At 41.5% G+C, this 17747-nt stretch overlaps 2 non-coding genes across 2 annotated transcripts; one reads left to right on the top strand and one right to left on the bottom strand.

Annotated features, from left to right (window-relative positions):
• Nucleotides 1-375: 375 nt before the first annotated feature.
• On the bottom strand, nt 376-483 carry LOC130953119 (small nucleolar RNA R71). The gene has a single exon (XR_009075292.1). It is a non-coding gene; the product is annotated as a small nucleolar RNA R71 (small nucleolar RNA).
• Nucleotides 484-8819: 8336 nt separating this feature from the next.
• LOC130952775 (small nucleolar RNA R71) lies at nt 8820-8927 on the top strand. The gene has a single exon (XR_009074952.1). It is a non-coding gene; the product is annotated as a small nucleolar RNA R71 (small nucleolar RNA).
• The last annotated feature ends 8820 nt before the right edge of the window (nt 8928-17747 follow it).

Raw genomic sequence — 17747 nt, 5'->3', positions numbered from 1 at the left:
AATGCAAGGAAGGTGCTGGGTGACTTCACTGCACCTACTCCTGATTTTTATGGGAGAAGCATCTCTATCCCTGCCATTGGAGCAAACAACTTTGAGCTTAAGCCTCAATTAGTTTCTCTAATGCAACAGAATTGCAAGTTCCATGGACTTCCAATGGAAGATCCTCATCAGTTCTTAGCTGAATTCTTGCAAATCTGTGACACAGTCAAGACTAATGGGGTTAACCCTGAGGTCTACAGACTGATGCTATTCCCTTTTGCTGTAAGAGACAGAGCTAGAATATGGTTGGATTCTCAACCTAAAGAAAGCCTGGACTCTTGGGAGAAGCTAGTCAATGCCTTCTTGGCAAAGTTCTTTCCACCACAAAGATGGAGTAAGCTTAGAGTGGAAGTCCAAACCTTCAGACAGAAGGATGGAGAATCCCTCTATGAAGCTTGGGAAAGATACAAACAATTAATCAGAAGATGTCCCTCAGACATGCTTTCTGAATGGAGCATCATAGGTATTTTCTATGATGGTCTCTCTGAACTATCCAAGATGTCTTTGGATAGCTCTGCTGGAGGATCTCTTCATCTGAAGAAGACGCCTGCAGAAGCTCAAGAATTGATTGAAATGGTTGCAAATAACCAATTCATGTACACTTCTGAAAGGAATCCTGTGAACAATGGGACTAGTCAGAAGAAAGGAGTTCTTGAGATTGACACTCTGAATGCCATATTGGCTCAGAACAAGATATTGACTCAACAAGTCAATTTGATTTCTCAAAGTCTGTCTGAATGCAAAATGCACCAAACAGTACTAAGGATGCTTCATCTGAGGAAGAAGCTTATGATCCTGAGAACCCTTCCATGGAAGAGGTGAATTACCTAGGAGAACCCTATGGAAACACCTATAATTCTTCATGGAGAAATCACCCAAATCTCTCATGGAAGAATCAAGAGAGACCTCAACAAGGTTTCAATAACAATAATGGTGGAAGAAACAGGTTTAGCAATAGCAAGCCTTTTCCATCATCTTCTCAGCAACAGACAGAGAGTTCTAAGCAGAATACTTCTGACTTAGCAACAACGGTCTCTGATCTAATAAAGACCACTCAAAGTTTCATGAATGAAACAAGGTCCTCCATCAGAAATTTGGAAGGACAAGTGGGTCAGCTGAGCAAGAAAGTTACTGAACTCCCTCCTAGTACTCTCCCAAGTAATACAGAAGAAAATCCAAAAGGAGAGTGCAAAGCCATAACCATGGCCGAATGTGGAGAGGAAAGAGAGGGGGAGGACGCCACTGAGGAAGACCTCAGTGGGCGTGTACCAATCTCCTCTGAGTTCCAATGGGAATCTGAGGCTCAAAATGAGACCATAGAGATTCCATTGGACTTACTTCTGCCATTCATGAGCTCTGATGAGTATTCTTCCTCTGAAGAGGATGAGTATGTCACTGAAGAGCAAGTTGCTAAATACCTTGGAGCAATCATGAAGCTAAATGACAAGTTATTTGGAAATGAGACTTGGGAGGATGAACCTCCCTTGTTCACCAAAGAACTGGATGACTTGTCTAGGCAGAAACTGCCTCAAAAGAGGCAAGATCCTGGGAAGTTTTCTATACCTTGTACCATAGGCACCATGACCTTCAAGAAGGCCTTGTGTGACTTAGGGTCAAGTGTAAACCTCATGCCCCTCTCTGTAATGGAGAAATTAGGGATCTTTGAGGTGCAAGCTGCAAGAATCTCATTAGAGATGGCAGACAATTCAAGAAAACAAGCTCATGGACTTGTAGAGAATGTTTTGGTGAAGATTGAAGACCATTACATCCCTACTGATTTCATAGTCCTAGAGACTGGGAAGTGCATGGATGAATCCATCATCCTTGGCAGACCCTTCCTAGCCACAGCAAAGGCTGTGATTGATGTTGATAGAGGAGAGTTGATCATTCAAGTGAATGAAGAATCCTTGGTGTTTAAGGCCCAAGGACATCCCTCTATCATCATGGAGAGGAAGCATGAAGAGCTTCTCTCAAAACAGAGCCAAGCAGAGCCCCCACAGTCAAACTCTAAGTTTGGTGTTGGGAGGCCACAACCAAACTCTAAGTTTGGTGTTGAACCCCCACATTCAAACTCTAAGTTTGGTGTTGGGAGGTTCCAACACGGTTCTGAGCATTTCTGAGGCTCCATGAGAGTCCTCTGTCAAGCTAATGACATTAAAGAAGCGCTTGTTGGGAGGCAACCCAATGTTTTATAATTAACTATTTTCTTTTGTTATTTTATCTTTTTTGTAGGTTGATGATCATAAGAAGTCACAAAAACAATGAAAAAGCAAAAACAGAATGAAAAACAGGAAGAAAACAGCACACCCTGGAGGAGAAGAAGCTGGCGTTCAAACGCCAGTAATGCTAGCTGTTGGGCGTTTAACGCCCAGTCTGGCACCATTCTGGGCGTTTAACGCCAGAAAGGGGCACCAGACTGGCGTTAAACGCTAGTAAAGGGCAACAACCTGGCGTTAAACGCCAGGAATGGGCACCAGCCCGGCGTTTAACGCCAGAAATAGCTCAAAACGTGATTTTGAGCAACATTTGGTGCAGAGATGACTTTTCCTTGACACCACAGGATCTGTGGACCCCACAGGACCCCACCATCACTCTCTCTCTTCTTCCCCCATTCACCAATCACCTCAATACCTCTTCCCCAAAAACCCTTCACCTATCAAATCCCATCTTTCTCTTCACCACTCACATCCATCCTTCATAAATCCCCACCAACCTCACCCTTCAAATTCAAACCACTTTCCCTCCCAAACCCACCCATCATGGCCGAACCATTACCCCCCCTCTCCTATATACCCTTCTTCAACCCTTCATTTTCACACAACCTAAACACCCCTTCTTTCCCTTCTTGGCCGAACACACCACCTTCCCCCTCTTCCTCATTTCTTCTTCTCCTACTCTCTTCTTTCTTCTTTTGCTCGAGGACGAGCAAACATTTTAAGTTTGGTGTGGTAAAAGCGTTGCTTTTCGTTTTTCCATAACCGTTTATGGCATCCAAGGCCGGAGAAACCTCTAGAAAGAGGAAAGGGAAGGCAAAGGCTTCCACCTCCGAGTCATGGGAGATGGATAGATTCCTCTCAAGGGTGCTTCAAGTCCACTTCTATGAAGTTGTGGCCTTGAAGAAGGTGATCCCCGAAGTCCCCTTTTCACTCAAAAAGGGTGAATATCCGGAGATCCGCCATGAGATCCGAAGAAGAGGTTGGGAAGTACTTACCAACCCCATTCAACAAGTCGGAATCTTGATGGTTCAAGAGTTCTATGCCAATGCATGGATCACCAAGAACCATGACCAAAGTGTGAACCCGAATCCAAAGAATTATCTCACTATGGTTCGGGGGAAATACTTGGATTTTAGTCCGGAGAGTGTGAGGGTGGCGTTCAACTTGCCTATGATGCAAGGAGATGAGCATCCTTACACTAGAAGGGTCAACTTTGATCAAAGGTTGGACCAAGTCCTCACAACCATATGTGAAGAGGGCACACGATGGAAGCAAGATTCAAGAGGCAAGCTGGTTGGTGCGCGAAATTGTGATCACTACAACTTCACACAACTAACCAGCAAGTCCACTGGGTCGTCCAAGTAATACCTTACGTGAGTAAGGGTCGATCCCACGGAGATTGTTAGCATTGAAGCAAGCTATGGTCATCTTGTAAATCTCAGTCAGGCAGACTCAAATGGATATGGTGATGAACGAAAATAACATAAAGATAAAGATAGTGATACTTATGTATATCATTGGTGTAAGAGCTTCAGACAAGCGTATGAAGATGCCTTCCCTTCCGTCTCTCTGCTTTCCTACTGCCTTCATCCAATCCTTCTTACTCCTTTCCATGGCAAGCTCGTGTAGGGTTTCACTGTTGTCAGCAGCTACCTCCCATCCGCGCAGTGAAAGCTAATGCACGCACTCTGTCACAGTACTGCCAATCACCGGTTTGGTTCCCTCCCCTACCGGAATAGAATCACTCTTTTGCGTCTGTCACTAACGCCCAGTAGGTTACAGGTTTGAAGCACGTCACAGTCATTCAGTCATTGAATCCTACTCAGAATACCACAGACAAGGTTAGACCTTCCGGATTCTCTTGAATACCGCCATCAGTTCTTGCCTATACCACGAAGACTCTGATCTCACGGAATGGTTGGCTCGTTTGTCAGGCGAGCACTCGGTTGTCAGGCGATCAACCATGCATCGTGCAATCAGGAATCCAAGAGATATTCACTAAGCCTCAGATGCTTGTAGAAGAAGAATGGTTGTCAGTCACCTTGTTCATGGGTGAGAATGGTGATGGGCGTCAATCATCACCTTCATCATGTTGAAGAACAAGTGATATCTTGGACAAAGAACAAGCGGAATTGAATGGAAGAACAATAGTAATTGCATTAATACTCGAGGTACAGCAGAGCTCCACACCTTAATCTATGGTGTGTAGAAACTCCACCGTTGAAAATACATAAGCATAAGGTCTAGGCATGGCCGAATGGCCAGCCTCCCAAAGTGATCAAAAGATCTAAAGAAAAAGGTTCCAAAGATCAAAAGATGAAAATACAATAGTAAAAGGTCCTATATATAGAAAACTAGTAGCCTAGGGTGTACAGAGATGAGTAAATGACATAAAAATCCACTTCCGGGCCCACTTGGTGTGTGCTTGGGCTGAGCAATGAAGGAATTTCGTGTAGAGACTTTTTCTGGAGTTAAACGCCAGCTTTTATGCCAGTTTGGGCGTTTAACTCCCAATCAGGTGCCAGTTCCGGCGTTTAACGCTGGAATTTCTGTAGGTGACTTTGAACGCCGGTTTGGGCCATCAAATCTTGGGCAAAGTATGGACTATCATATATTGCTGGAAAGCCCAGGATGTCTACTTTCCAACTCCGTTGAGAGCGCGCCAATTGGGCTTCTGTAGCTCCAGAAAATCCACTTCGAGTGTAGGGAGGTCAGAATCCAACAGCATCTGCAGTCCTTTTCAGTCTCTGAATCAGATTTTTGCTCAGGTCCCTCAATTTCAGCCAGAAAATACCTGAAATCACAGAAAAACACACAAACTCATAGTAAAGTCCAGAAAAGTGAATTTTAACTAAAAACTAATAAAAATATACTAAGAACTCAACTAAAACTACTAAAAACATATTAAAAACAATGCCAAAAAGCGTATAAATTATCCGCTCATCACAACACCAAACTTAAATTGTTGCTTGTCCTCAAGCAACTGAAAATCAAATAAGATAAAAAGAAGAGAATATACTATAGACTCCAAATTATCAATGAAACTTAGCTCCAAATTAGATGAGCGGGACTAGTAGCTTTTTGCCTCCGAACAGTTTTGGCATCTCACTCTATCCTTTGAAATTCAGAATGATTGGCTTCTTTAGGAACTCAGAATCCAGATAGTGTTATTGATTCTCCTAGTTAAGTATGATGATTCTTGAACACAGCTACTTATTGAGTCTTGGCCGTGGCCCAAAGCACTCTGTCTTCCAGTATTACCACCGGATACATACATGCCACAGACACATAATTGGGTGAACCTTTTCAGATTGTGACTCAGCTTTGCTAAAGTCCCCAATTAGAGGTGTCCAGGATTCTTAAGCACACTCTTTTTGCCTTGGATCACAACTTTATTTCTTTCTTTTTCTTTCTTTTTCTTTTTCTCCCCCTTTTTTTTCGTTTTCTTCTTTTTTTTTTTTTTTTTGTGTTCACTGCTTTTTCTTGCTTCAAGAATCATTTTTATGATTTTTCAGATCCTCAGTAACATGTCTCCTTTTTCATCATTCTTTCAAGAGCCAACAATTTTAACATTCATGAACCACAAATTCAAAAGACATATGCACTGTTCAAGCATACATTCAGAAAACAAAAAGTATTGTCACCACATCAAACTAATTAAGCTAGTTTTAAAGATGAATTTGAAATCCTGTACTTCTTGTTCTTTTGTAATAAAAACAGTTTTCATTTAAGAAAGGTGATGGATTTCATAAGACACAAACATGGATAAACATAAAGCATAATTTTCGAAAAACAAGAAAATAAAGAACAAGGAGATTAAAGAACGGGTCCACCTTAATGATGGCGGCTTGTTCTTCCTCTTGAAGGTCTTATGGAGTGCTTGAGCTCCTCAGTGTCTCTTCCTTGTCTTTGTTGCTCCTCTCTCATGATTCTTTGATCTTTTCTAATTTCATGGAGGAGGATGGCATGTGCTTCACCCTTAGTTGTCCCATGTTGGAACTTAATTCTCCTAGGGAGGTGTTCAGTTGCTCCCAATAGTCTTGTGGAGGAAAGTGCATCCCTTGAGGTATCTCAGGGATCTCATGATGAGAGGGGTCTCTTGTTTGCTCCATCTTCTTCTTAGTGATGGGCTTGAGGTCATGCCTTCTCAGTTGAACCGGCTTTGGATGCCATAAATGGTTATGGAAAAACAAAAAGCAATGCTTTTACCACACCAAACTTAAAAGGTTTGCTCGTCCTCGAGCAAAAGAAGAAAGAAGAGAGTAGAAGAAGAAGAAATGGAGAGAGGGAGATGGCCTTGTGGTTCGGCCAAAAGGGGAAGAAGTAGTGGTTTGAATTTGGATGGTGAGGTAAGTGGGGTTTTATGGAGGTGAGTGGTGAAGAGAAAGATGGGATTTGATAGGTGAGGGTTTGTGGGGATCCTGTGGGGTCCACAGATCCTTAGGTGTCAAGGAAAAGTCATCCCTGCACCAAATGGCACTCAAAATCACGTTTTGAGCCATTTCTGGCGTTAAACGCCGGGCTGATGCCCATTCCTGGCGTTTAACGCCAGGTCTTAGCCCTTTTCTGGCGTTTAACGCCAGTCTGGTGCCCCTTTCTGGCGTTAAACGCCCAGAATGGTGCCAGACTGGGTTAAACGCCCAACTGCTAGCTTACTGGCGTTTGAACGCCAGCAGCATCTTCCTCCAGGGTGTGCTGTTTTTCTTCCTGTTTTTCATTCTGTTTTTGCTTTTTCAATGGATTTTGTGACTTCTTGATCATCAACCTACAAAAAACATAAAATAACAAAAGAATTATATAAAATATAATCATTGGTTGCCTCCCAACAAGCGCTTCTTTAATGTCAGTAGCTTGACAGAGGGCTCTCATGGAGCCTCACAGATACTTAGAGCAATGTTGGAACCTCCCAACACCAAACTTAGAGTTTGGATGTGGGGGTTCAACACCAAACTTAGAGTTTGGCTTTGGCCTCCCAACACCAAACTTCGAGTTTGACTGTGGGGGCTCTGTTTGTCTCTGATTCGAGAGAAGCTCTTCATGCTTCCTCTCCATGGTGACAGAGGGGTATCCTTGAGCCTTAAACACATAGGATTTTTCATTCACTTGAATGATCAGTTCACCTCCATCAACATCAATCACAGCCTTTGCTGTGGCTAGGAAGGGTCTGCCAAGGATGATGGATTCATCCATGCACTTCCCAGTCTCTAGGACTATGAAATCAGTAGGGATGTAATGGTCTTCAATCTTAACCAAAACATTCTCTACAAGTCCATGAGCTTGTTTTCTTGAGTTGTATGCCATCTCTAGTGAGATTTTTGCAGCTTGTACCTCAAAGATCCTTAGCTTCTCCATTACTGAGAGAGGCATGAGGTTTACACTTGACCCCAAGTCACACAGAGCCTTCTTGAAGGTCATGGTGCCTATGGTACAAGGTATAGAAAACTTCCCAGGATCCTGCCTCTTTTGAGGCAGTTTCTGCCTAGACAAGTCATCCAGTTCTTTGGTGAGCAAAGGTGGTTCATCCTCCCAAGTCTCATTTCCAAATAACTTGTCATTTAGCTTCATGATTGCTCCAAGGTATTTAGCAACTTGCTCTTCAGTGACATACTCATCCTCTTCAGAGGAAGAATACTCATCAGAGCTCATGAAAGGCAGAAGTAAATCCAATGGAATCTCTATGGTCTCATTTTGAGCCTCAGATTCCCATGGTTCCTCATTTGGGAACTCATTGGAGGTCAGTGCACGCCCATTGAGGTCCTCCTCAGTGGCGTCCACTTCCTCTCTTTCCTCTCCAAATTCGGCCATGTTTATGGCTTTGCACTCTCCTTTTGGATTTTCTTCTGTATTGCTTGGGAGAGTACTAGGAGGGAGTTCAGTAACTTTCTTGCTCAGCTGTCCCACTTGTCCTTCCAAATTTCTGATGGAGGACCTTGTTTCATTCATGAAACTTTGAGTGGTTTTGATTAGATCAGAGACCATGGTTGCTAAGTCAGAGGTATTCTGCTTAGAACTCTCTGTCTGTTGCTGAGAAGATGATGGAAAAGGCTTGCTATTGCTAAGCCTGTTTCTTCCACCATTATTGTTATTGAAACCTTGTTGAGGTCTCTCTTGATTCTTCCATGAGAAATTTGGGTGATTTCTCCATGAAGAGTTATAGGTGTTTCCATAGGGTTCTCCTAGGTAATTCACCTCTTCCATTGAAGGGTTCTCAGGATCATAGGCTTCTTCCTCAGATGAAGCATCCTTAGTACTGCTTGGTGCATTTTGCATTCCAGACAGACTTTGAGAAATCAAATTGACTTGTTGAGTCAATATCTTGTTCTGAGCCAGAATGGCATTCAGAGTGTCAATCTCAAGAACTCCTTTCTTCTGATTAGTCCCATTGTTCACAGGATTCCTTTCAGAAGTGTACATGAATTGGTTATTTGCAACCATTTCAATTAGCTCTTGAGCCTCTGTAGGCGTCTTCTTCAGATGAAGAGATCCTCCAGCAGAGCTATCCAAAGACATCTTGGACAGTTCAGAGAGACCATCATAGAAAATACCTATGATGCTCCATTCAGAAAGCATGTCAGAAGGACATTTTCTGATTAATTGTTTGTATCTTTCCCAAGCTTCATAGAGGGATTCACCATCCTTCTGTCTGAAGGTTTGGACTTCCACTCTAAGCTTACTCCATCTTTGGGGTGGAAAGAACTTTGCCAAGAAGGCATTGACTAGCTTTTCCCAAGAGTCCAGGCTTTCTTTAGGTTGAGAGTCCAACCATATTCTAGCTCTGTCTCTTATAGCAAAAGGGAATAGCATCAGTCTATAGACCTCAGGGTCAACCCCATTAGTCTTGACTGTGTCACAGATTTGCAAGAATTCAGCTAAAAACTGATGAGGATCTTCCATTGGAAGTCCATGGAACTTGCAATTCTGTTGCATTAGAGAAACTAATTGAGGCTTAAGCTCAAAGTTGTTTGCTCCAATGGCAGGGATAGAGATGCTTCTCCCATAAAAATCAGGAGTAGGTGCAGTAAAGTCACCCAGCACCTTCCTTGCATTGTTTGCATTATTGTTGTTTTCGGCTGCCATGTGTTCTTCTTCTTTGAAGAATTCGGTTAGGTCCTCTAAAGAGAGTTGTGCTTTGGCTTCTCTTAGCTTTCTCTTCAAGGTCCTTTCGGGTTCAGGGTCAGCTTCAACAAGAATGCCTTTGTCTCTGCTCCTGCTCATATGAAAGAGAAGAGAACAAGAAAATGTGGAATCCTCTATGTCACAGTATAGAGATTCCTTGAAGTGTCAGAGGAAAAGAGAAATAGAATGAAGAAGGAGAAGAAGAATTCGAACTTTACTTAGATAAGATTCGAATTGTGCATTGAGAAGGAGTGGTACTCCATAGAAGGATGTGAGAAGGAGGGAAGAAGATTTTTGAAAATTAATTAAAATATTTTGAAAACATTTTTGAAAAACACTTAATTGATTTTCGAAAACAAGAGTGAGAAAGAGATCAAGTGATTTTTGAAAAAGATTTTGAAATTAGAAATCAAAAAGATTTGATTGAAAACTATTTTGAAAAAGATGTGATTAAAAAGATTTGATTGAAAAGTTATGGTTTTAAAAAGATGTGATTGAGAAGATATGATTTGAAAACAATTTTAAAAGATATGATTTGAAAACAATTTGAAAAAATATGATTTTAAAAGAAATATTAATGACTTGCCTAACAAGAAAAGATATGATTCAAACATAAAACCTTTCTTAACAGAAAAGGCAAAAAATGTTCAATCAAATCATTAATTGTTAGTAAGTATCTTTAAAAAAGGAAAGAAATTGATTTTGAAAACATTTGATTGAAAATATATGATTTGAAAAAGATTTGATTTTGAAAAACTTTGAAAAATTGATTTTGAAAACAAAATCTTCCCCCTTTGCCATCCTGGCGTTAAACGCCCAGAATGGTGCACATTCTGGCGTTTAACGCCCAAACTACTACCCTTCTGGGCGTTAAACGCCCAGCCAGGCACCCTGGCTGGCGTTTAAACGCCAGTCTGCCTTCTTCACTGGGCATTTTCGAATGCTCAGCTTTTTCTGTGTGATTCCTCTGCAGTATGTTCTGAATCTTCAATTCTCTGTATTATTGACTTGAAAAGACACAAATTAAAAATATTTTTGGATTTTTAAATAATTAAAATGCAACAAGAACCAATTAACAATGCATGCAAGACACCAATCTTAGCAGTTTGTATACTACTGACACTAACAAGATGAGAATGCATATGAGAAACAACAAAACACTCAAGTCAATAGAATGCAAAGATCAAAACAAGGAAATCATCAAGAACAACTTGAAGATTAATTAAGACTCATGCATAAATTCGAAAAATGCAAGAAGAACAGAAACATGCAATTGACACCAAACTTAAGATGAGACTCTAGACTCAAACAAGAAATATTTTTGGATTTTATGATTTTGTAATTTTTTTGGCTTTTTTCGAAAATTAAGTGAAAAGGAAAATAAAGGTATCAAAGTTCTTAATGAGAATTCCAGGAATCATGCAATGTTAGTCTAAAGCTTTAGTCTAAAGGAATTAGACATAGCTAGCTAAGCTTCAGCAAGACATTGCATTCAAGAGCTAAATTGATGATGATCAATCAGCTTTGGTGATGATAAGAACATCACCTTGAAACACTAGAATTCACTCTTAAGAACTCTGAAGAAAAATAATGCCTAATCTAAGCAACAAGATGAACCGTCAGTTGTCCATACACAAGAACAATCCCCGGCAACGGCGCCAAAAACATGGTGCGCGAAATTGTGATCACTACAACTTCACACAACTAACCAGCAAGTGCACTGGGTCGTCCAAGTAATACCTTACGTGAGTAAGGGTCGATCCCACGGAGATTGTTAGCATTGAAGCAAGCTATGGTCATCTTGTAAATCTCAGTCAGGCAGACTCAAATGGATATGGTGATGAACGAAAATAACATAAAGATAAAGATAGTGATACTTATGTATATCATTGGTGTAAGAGCTTCAGACAAGCGTATGAAGATGCCTTCCCTTCCGTCTCTCTGCTTTCCTACTGCCTTCATCCAATCCTTCTTACTCCTTTCCATGGCAAGCTCGTGTAGGGTTTCACTGTTGTCAGCAGCTACCTCCCATCCGCGCAGTGAAAGCTAATGCACGCACTCTGTCACAGTACTGCCAATCACCGGTTTGGTTCCCTCCCCTACCGGAATAGAATCACTCTTTTGCGTCTGTCACTAACGCCCAGTAGGTTACAGGTTTGAAGCACGTCACAGTCATTCAGTCATTGAATCCTACTCAGAATACCACAGACAAGGTTAGACCTTCCGGATTCTCTTGAATACCGCCATCAGTTCTTGCCTATACCACGAAGACTCTGATCTCACGGAATGGTTGGCTCGTTTGTCAGGCGAGCACTCGGTTGTCAGGCGATCAACCATGCATCGTGCAATCAGGAATCCAAGAGATATTCACTAAGCCTCAGATGCTTATAGAAGAAGAATGGTTGTCAGTCACCTTGTTCATGGGTGAGAATGGTGATGGGCGTCAATCATCACCTTCATCATGTTGAAGAACAAGTGATATCTTGGACAAAGAACAAGCGGAATTGAATGGAAGAACAATAGTAATTGCATTAATACTCGAGGTACAGCAGAGCTCCACACCTTAATCTATGGTGTGTAGAAACTCCACCGTTGAAAATACATAAGCATAAGGTCTAGGCATGGCCGAATGGCCAGCCTCCCAAAGTGATCAAAAGATCTAAAGAAAAGGTTCCAAAGATCAAAAGATGAAAATACAATAGTAAAAGGTCCTATATATAGAAAACTAGTAGCCTAGGGTGTACAGAGATGAGTAAATGACATAAAAATCCACTTCCGGGCCCACTTGGTGTGTGCTTGGGCTGAGCAATGAAGGAATTTCGTGTAGAGGCTTTTTCTGGAGTTAAACGCCAGCTTTTATGCCAGTTTGGGCGTTTAACTCCCAATCAGGTGCCAGTTCCGGCGTTTAACGCTGGAATTTCTGTAGGTGACTTTGAACGCCGGTTTGGGCCATCAAATCTTGGGCAAAGTATGGACTATCATATATTGCTGGAAAGCCCAGGATGTCTACTTTCCAACGCCGTTGAGAGCGCGCCAATTGGGCTTCTGTAGCTCCAGAAAATCCACTTCGAGTGCAGGGAGGTCAGAATCCAACAGCATCTGCAGTCCTTTTCAGTCTCTGAATCAGATTTTTGCTCAGGTCCCTCAATATCAGCCAGAAAATACCTGAAATCACAGAAAAACACACAAACTCATAGTAAAGTCCAGAAAAGTGAATTTTAACTAAAAACTAATAAAAATATACTAAGAACTCAACTAAAACTACTAAAAACATATTAAAAACAATGCCAAAAAGCGTATAAATTATGCGCTCATCACCGGTTCAATTAAGAAGGCATGACCTCAAGCCCGTGGCTAGAGGATGGTTAGAGTTCATACAACGCTCAATCATTCCCACTAGCAACCGGTCCGAAGTTACCATAGACCGGGCCATCATGATCCATAGCATCATGATTGGAGAAGAAATAGAAGTTCATGAGGTTATAGCCCAAGAACTCTACAAGGTGGCGGACAAGACCTCCACTTTGGCAAGGTTAGCCTTTCCTCATCTCATCTGTCACCTCTGTTATTCAGTTGGAGTTGACATAGAGGGAGATACCCCCATTAACGAGGACAAGCCCATCACCAAGAAAAAGATGGAGTACACAAGAGACCCCTCTCACCAAGAGATCCCTGAGATTCCTCAAGGGATGCACTTTCCTCCACAAAACTATTGAGAGCAACTAAACACCTCCCTAGGAGAATTGAGTTCCAACATGGGACAACTAAGGGTGGAGCATTAAGAACACTCCATTCTCCTCCATGAAATTAGAGAAGACCAAAGAATCATGAGGGAGGAGCAACAAAGACAAGGAAGAGACATTGAGGAGCTCAAGCACTCCATAGGATCTTCAAGAGCAAGAAAGAGCCGCCATCACTAAGGTGGACCCGTTCCTTGATTTTCTTGTTCTTTATTCTTCTGTTTTTCGATTTTTTATGCTTTATGTTATCCATGTTTGTGTCTTGTGATCATTAGTGTCTTAGTGTCTATGCCTTAAAGTTATGAATGTCCTATGAATCCATCACCTTTCTTGAATAAAAATTGTTCTTAATTGAAAAGGAGAAGAATTGCATGAATTCTGAATTTTATAATAGTTTAATTATTTTGATGTGGTGGCAACCCTTTTGTTCTCTGAATGTATGCTTGAACAGTGCATATGTCTTTTGAACTTGTGGTTCATGAATGTTGGCTCTTGAAAGAATGATGAAAAAGGAGACATGTTACTGAGGATCTGAAAAATCATTAAAAATGATTCTTGAAGCAAGAAAAAGCAGTGAATACAAAAAAAAAAAAAAGAAAAAGCAAACGAAAAAAAAAATCGGAAAAAAAAAGAAAGAAAAAGAAAGAAATAAAGTTGTGATCCAAGGCAATAAGAGTGTGCTTAAGAACCCTGGACACCTCTAATTGGGGACTTTAGCAAAGCTGAGTCACATCTGAAAAGGTTCACCCAATTATGTGTCTGTGGCATGTATGTATCCGGTGGTAATACTGGAAGACAGAGTGCTTTGGGCCACAGCCAAGACTCAATAAATAGCTATGTTCAAGAATCATCATACTTTACTAGGAGAATCATTAACACTATCTGGATTCTAAGTTCCTAAGGAAGCCAATCATTCTGAATTACAAGGGATAGAGTGAGATGCCAAAACTATTCAGAAGCAAAAAGATAAAAGCCCCGCTCATCTAATTAATACTGATCTTCATAGATGTTTTTGGAGTTCATTGCATATTCTCTTCTTTTTATCTTATTTGATCTTCAGTTGCTTGGGGACAAGCAACAATTTAAGTTTGGTGTTGTGATGAGCGGATAATTTGTATACTTTTTGGCATTGTTTTTAGTATGTTTTTGTTATGATTTAGTTAGTTTTTATTATATTTTTAGTAGTTTTTAATTAAAATTCACTTTTCTGGACTTTACTATGAGTTTGTGTGTTTTTCTGTGATTTCAGGTATTTTCTGGCTGAAATTGAGGGACCTGAGCAAAAATCTGATCCAGAGACTCAAAAGGACTGCAGATGCTGTTGGATTCTGACCTCCCTGCACTCGAAGTGGATTTTCTGGAGCTACAGAAGCCCAATTGGCGCGCTCTCAACGGCGTTGGAAAGTAGACATCCTGGGCTTTCCAGCAATATATAATAGTCCATACTTTGCCCAAGATTTGATGGCCCAAACCCGCGTTCAAAGTCACCTCAAGAAATTCCAGCGTTAAACGCCGGAACTGGCACCTAATTGGGAGTTAAACGCCCAAACTGGCACTAAAGCTGGCGTTTAACTCCAAGGAGAGTCTCTACACGAAAAGCTTCATTGCTCAGCCCAAGCACACACCAAGTGGGCCCGGAAGTGGATTTTTATGTCATTTACTCATCTATGTACTAGTTTTCTATAAGTAAGACTTTTGGGGGTAGCTATCTTTGTTTTATGCTATCTTAGACCTTTGGGAGGCTGGCCATTCGGCCATGCCTAGACCTTGTTCTTATGTATTTTCAACGGTGGAGTTTCTACACACCATAGATTAAGGTGTGGAGCTCTGCTGTACCTCGAGTATTAATGCAATTACTATTGTTCTTCCATTCAATTCCGCTTGTTCTTTATCCAAGATATCACTTGTTCTTCAACATGATGAAGGTGATGATTGACGCCCATCATCATTCTCACTCTTGAACAAGGTGACTGACAACCATTCTTGTTCTAGAAGCATCTGAGGCTTAGTGAATATCTCTTGGATTCCTGATTGCACGATGCATGGTTGATCGCCTGACAACCGAGTGCTCGCCTGACAAACGAGCCAACCATTCCGTGAGATCAGAGTCTTCGTGGTATAGGCAAGAACTGATGGCAGCATTCAAGAGAATCCGGAAGATCTAACCTTGTCTGTGGTATTCTGAGTAGGATTCAATGATTGAATGACTGTGACGTGCTTCAAACTCCTAGCAGGCTAGGGCGTTAGTGACAGACGCAAAAGTATCAATGGATATTATTCCGGCCTGACCGAGAACCGACAGCTGAATTCCGCTATGCCGTGACAGGACATATGCAATCGCTTTCACTGAGAGGATGGGAGGTAGCTGCTGACAACAGTGAAACCCTACACAAGCTTGCCATGGAAAGGAGTAAGAAGGATTGGATGAAGGCAGTAGGAAAGCAGAGAGACGAAAGGGAAGGCATCTTCATACACTTGTCTGAAGCTCTTACACCAATGATATGCATAAGTATCTCTATCTTTATCTTTATATTATTTTCGTTCATCATCATATACATTTGAGTTTGCCTGACTAAGATTTACAAGATGACCATAGCTTGCTTCAATGCTAACAATCTCCGTGGGATCGACCCTTACTCACGTAAGGTATTACTTGGACGACCCAGTGCACTTGCTGGTTAGTTGTGCGAAGTTGTGTAATGCCATGGTATTGAGCTATCACGTTTTTGGAGCCATTACCGGGGATTATGAGAGTTGTGAAAAGTATTGTTCACAATTTCGCGCACCATCAGGCCCTTCTAAGTTAAAGTAATCCTCTTTAATAGGGTTGGCCAGACCTCTTTCCAAGGTTTACTTATAACTTGGGTTGAGTTGGTTCGACTTCTTAACATTCGACCAGTCCTTATGTTATTATTTTAGCGATCCGTAAGACCTCGTCAGGTTCTTTTTTGGATTGCTTTCGTTAACTTCTTACATTATTCTATGTTCACCTTCGCCAATTTGTAGAAAGTGGTTGGCATCTTTAGATCGTCCTTTGGGTGAATCGCGTTTTCACCTTTATCGGACGATTTATCTTTATCGTGGTCGTGCAGTGAAATTGTTTTTCACTTTCTGCCGACTTGTCGCTTTATAATCGGACGATGAATACTTTAGATTAATGCGTCTTGGATTCTTTGTAGAATATCTAAATAAACTTTATTCAAAGAAAAAATGCAAATATATACATGTGGGAATTTTCTTATCCCTTTAAGTCGGGCATGACCTAGATCTCAACATGGTGCCTCATTAAAAAACCTTTTTAGGAAAAAGAGCACATCCACTAGTGAGATCCGTTGCCTTTTCTAGCTGTAGTACCTTCTTAGGTTGCAGGCGTGCCATGATCTGGGAAGTTCTCGTCCATCGAGTTCGGACAGTCGGTAGTAGCCCTTCCCAAGTACTTCTATGACTCGGTAGGGTCCTTTCCAGTTTACTGCCAGCTTTCCTTCTTCGGGCCGAGTTGTTCCAATGTCGTTTCGGATTAAGATGAGATCATTCTCAGCGAAACTTCTTGGTACTACCCTTTGATTATATCTGGAAGCCATTCGACGTTTTAGAGCTTCTTCTCTGATCCGAGCTCTTTCCTGGATTTCAGGTAGTAGGTCGAGTTCTTCCCTCTGAAGTTGGGAGTTTGCTCCCTCATTATAATGGACTACTCTATGCGATCCTTCTTCAATTTCTACTGGAATCATTGCCTCCATTCCGTATGCTAATCGGAAAGGGGATTCCTTTGTGGTGGAATGTGGCGTCGTTCAATATGCCCATAGAACCTGTGGAAGCTCCTCTGCCCAGGCTCCCTTTGCATCTTGCAGTCTTCATTTTAACCTGCCAATATGACTTTGTTGGTGGCTTCGGCCTGTCCATTGGCTTGTGGATGTTCGACAGAGGTGTACTGGTGCTTTATATTCAAGTCGGCTACTAATTTTTTGAAGCCTGCGTCTGTGAATTGGGTGCCATTGTCTGTGGTTATTGAATATGGGACTCCGAACCTCGTGACAATATTTCTATATAAGAATTTTTGGCTTTTTTGGGCGGTGGCATTGGCTAGGGGTTCTGCCTCGATCCATTTTGTAAAGTAATCTACTCCTACTATGAGGAATTTAACTTGCCCTAATCCCTGGGGAAAGGGACCGAGAAGGTTGAGTCCCCATTTTGCGAACGGCCAAGGCGAAGTCACGCCAATGAGTTCTTCTGGCGGGGCGATGTGGAAGTTGGCATGTTTCTGACATGGTGGACTTGTCTTTACAAATTCTGTAGATTCTTTCTGTAAGGTTGGCCAATAAAACCCTGCCCGAAGTATCTTTTTGGCGAGAGCCCGTGCTCCGAGATGATTGATGCCAAGGCATCTTAGGCTAGTTTCACTAGCATTTTTCTGTTAGTTTTAGTTGTTTTATGCATTTTCTTGAGCTTAAAGTAACCAAGAATGGTTAAATGAACAACAAAGTAATGAATCATCCAAGCAATATAATTTTGATGCAAATTCCATGAGTTTTAGTTATATTACTTGAATGCTATGAATGGAAGATTTCTCATGAAATTTTGCAAGACTTTGATGCAATTGTTTGAATGATTTCAGGGAAGAAGAGGCTAGGCAAAGAAG

The sequence above is a fragment of the Arachis stenosperma genome, chromosome 9 (assembly GCF_014773155.1).
Source record: "Arachis stenosperma cultivar V10309 chromosome 9, arast.V10309.gnm1.PFL2, whole genome shotgun sequence".
Lineage (NCBI taxonomy): Eukaryota > Viridiplantae > Streptophyta > Magnoliopsida > Fabales > Fabaceae > Arachis > Arachis stenosperma.
Note: the sequence above shows the minus strand (reverse complement) of the source record. Positions and strands in the feature narration are given on the sequence as shown.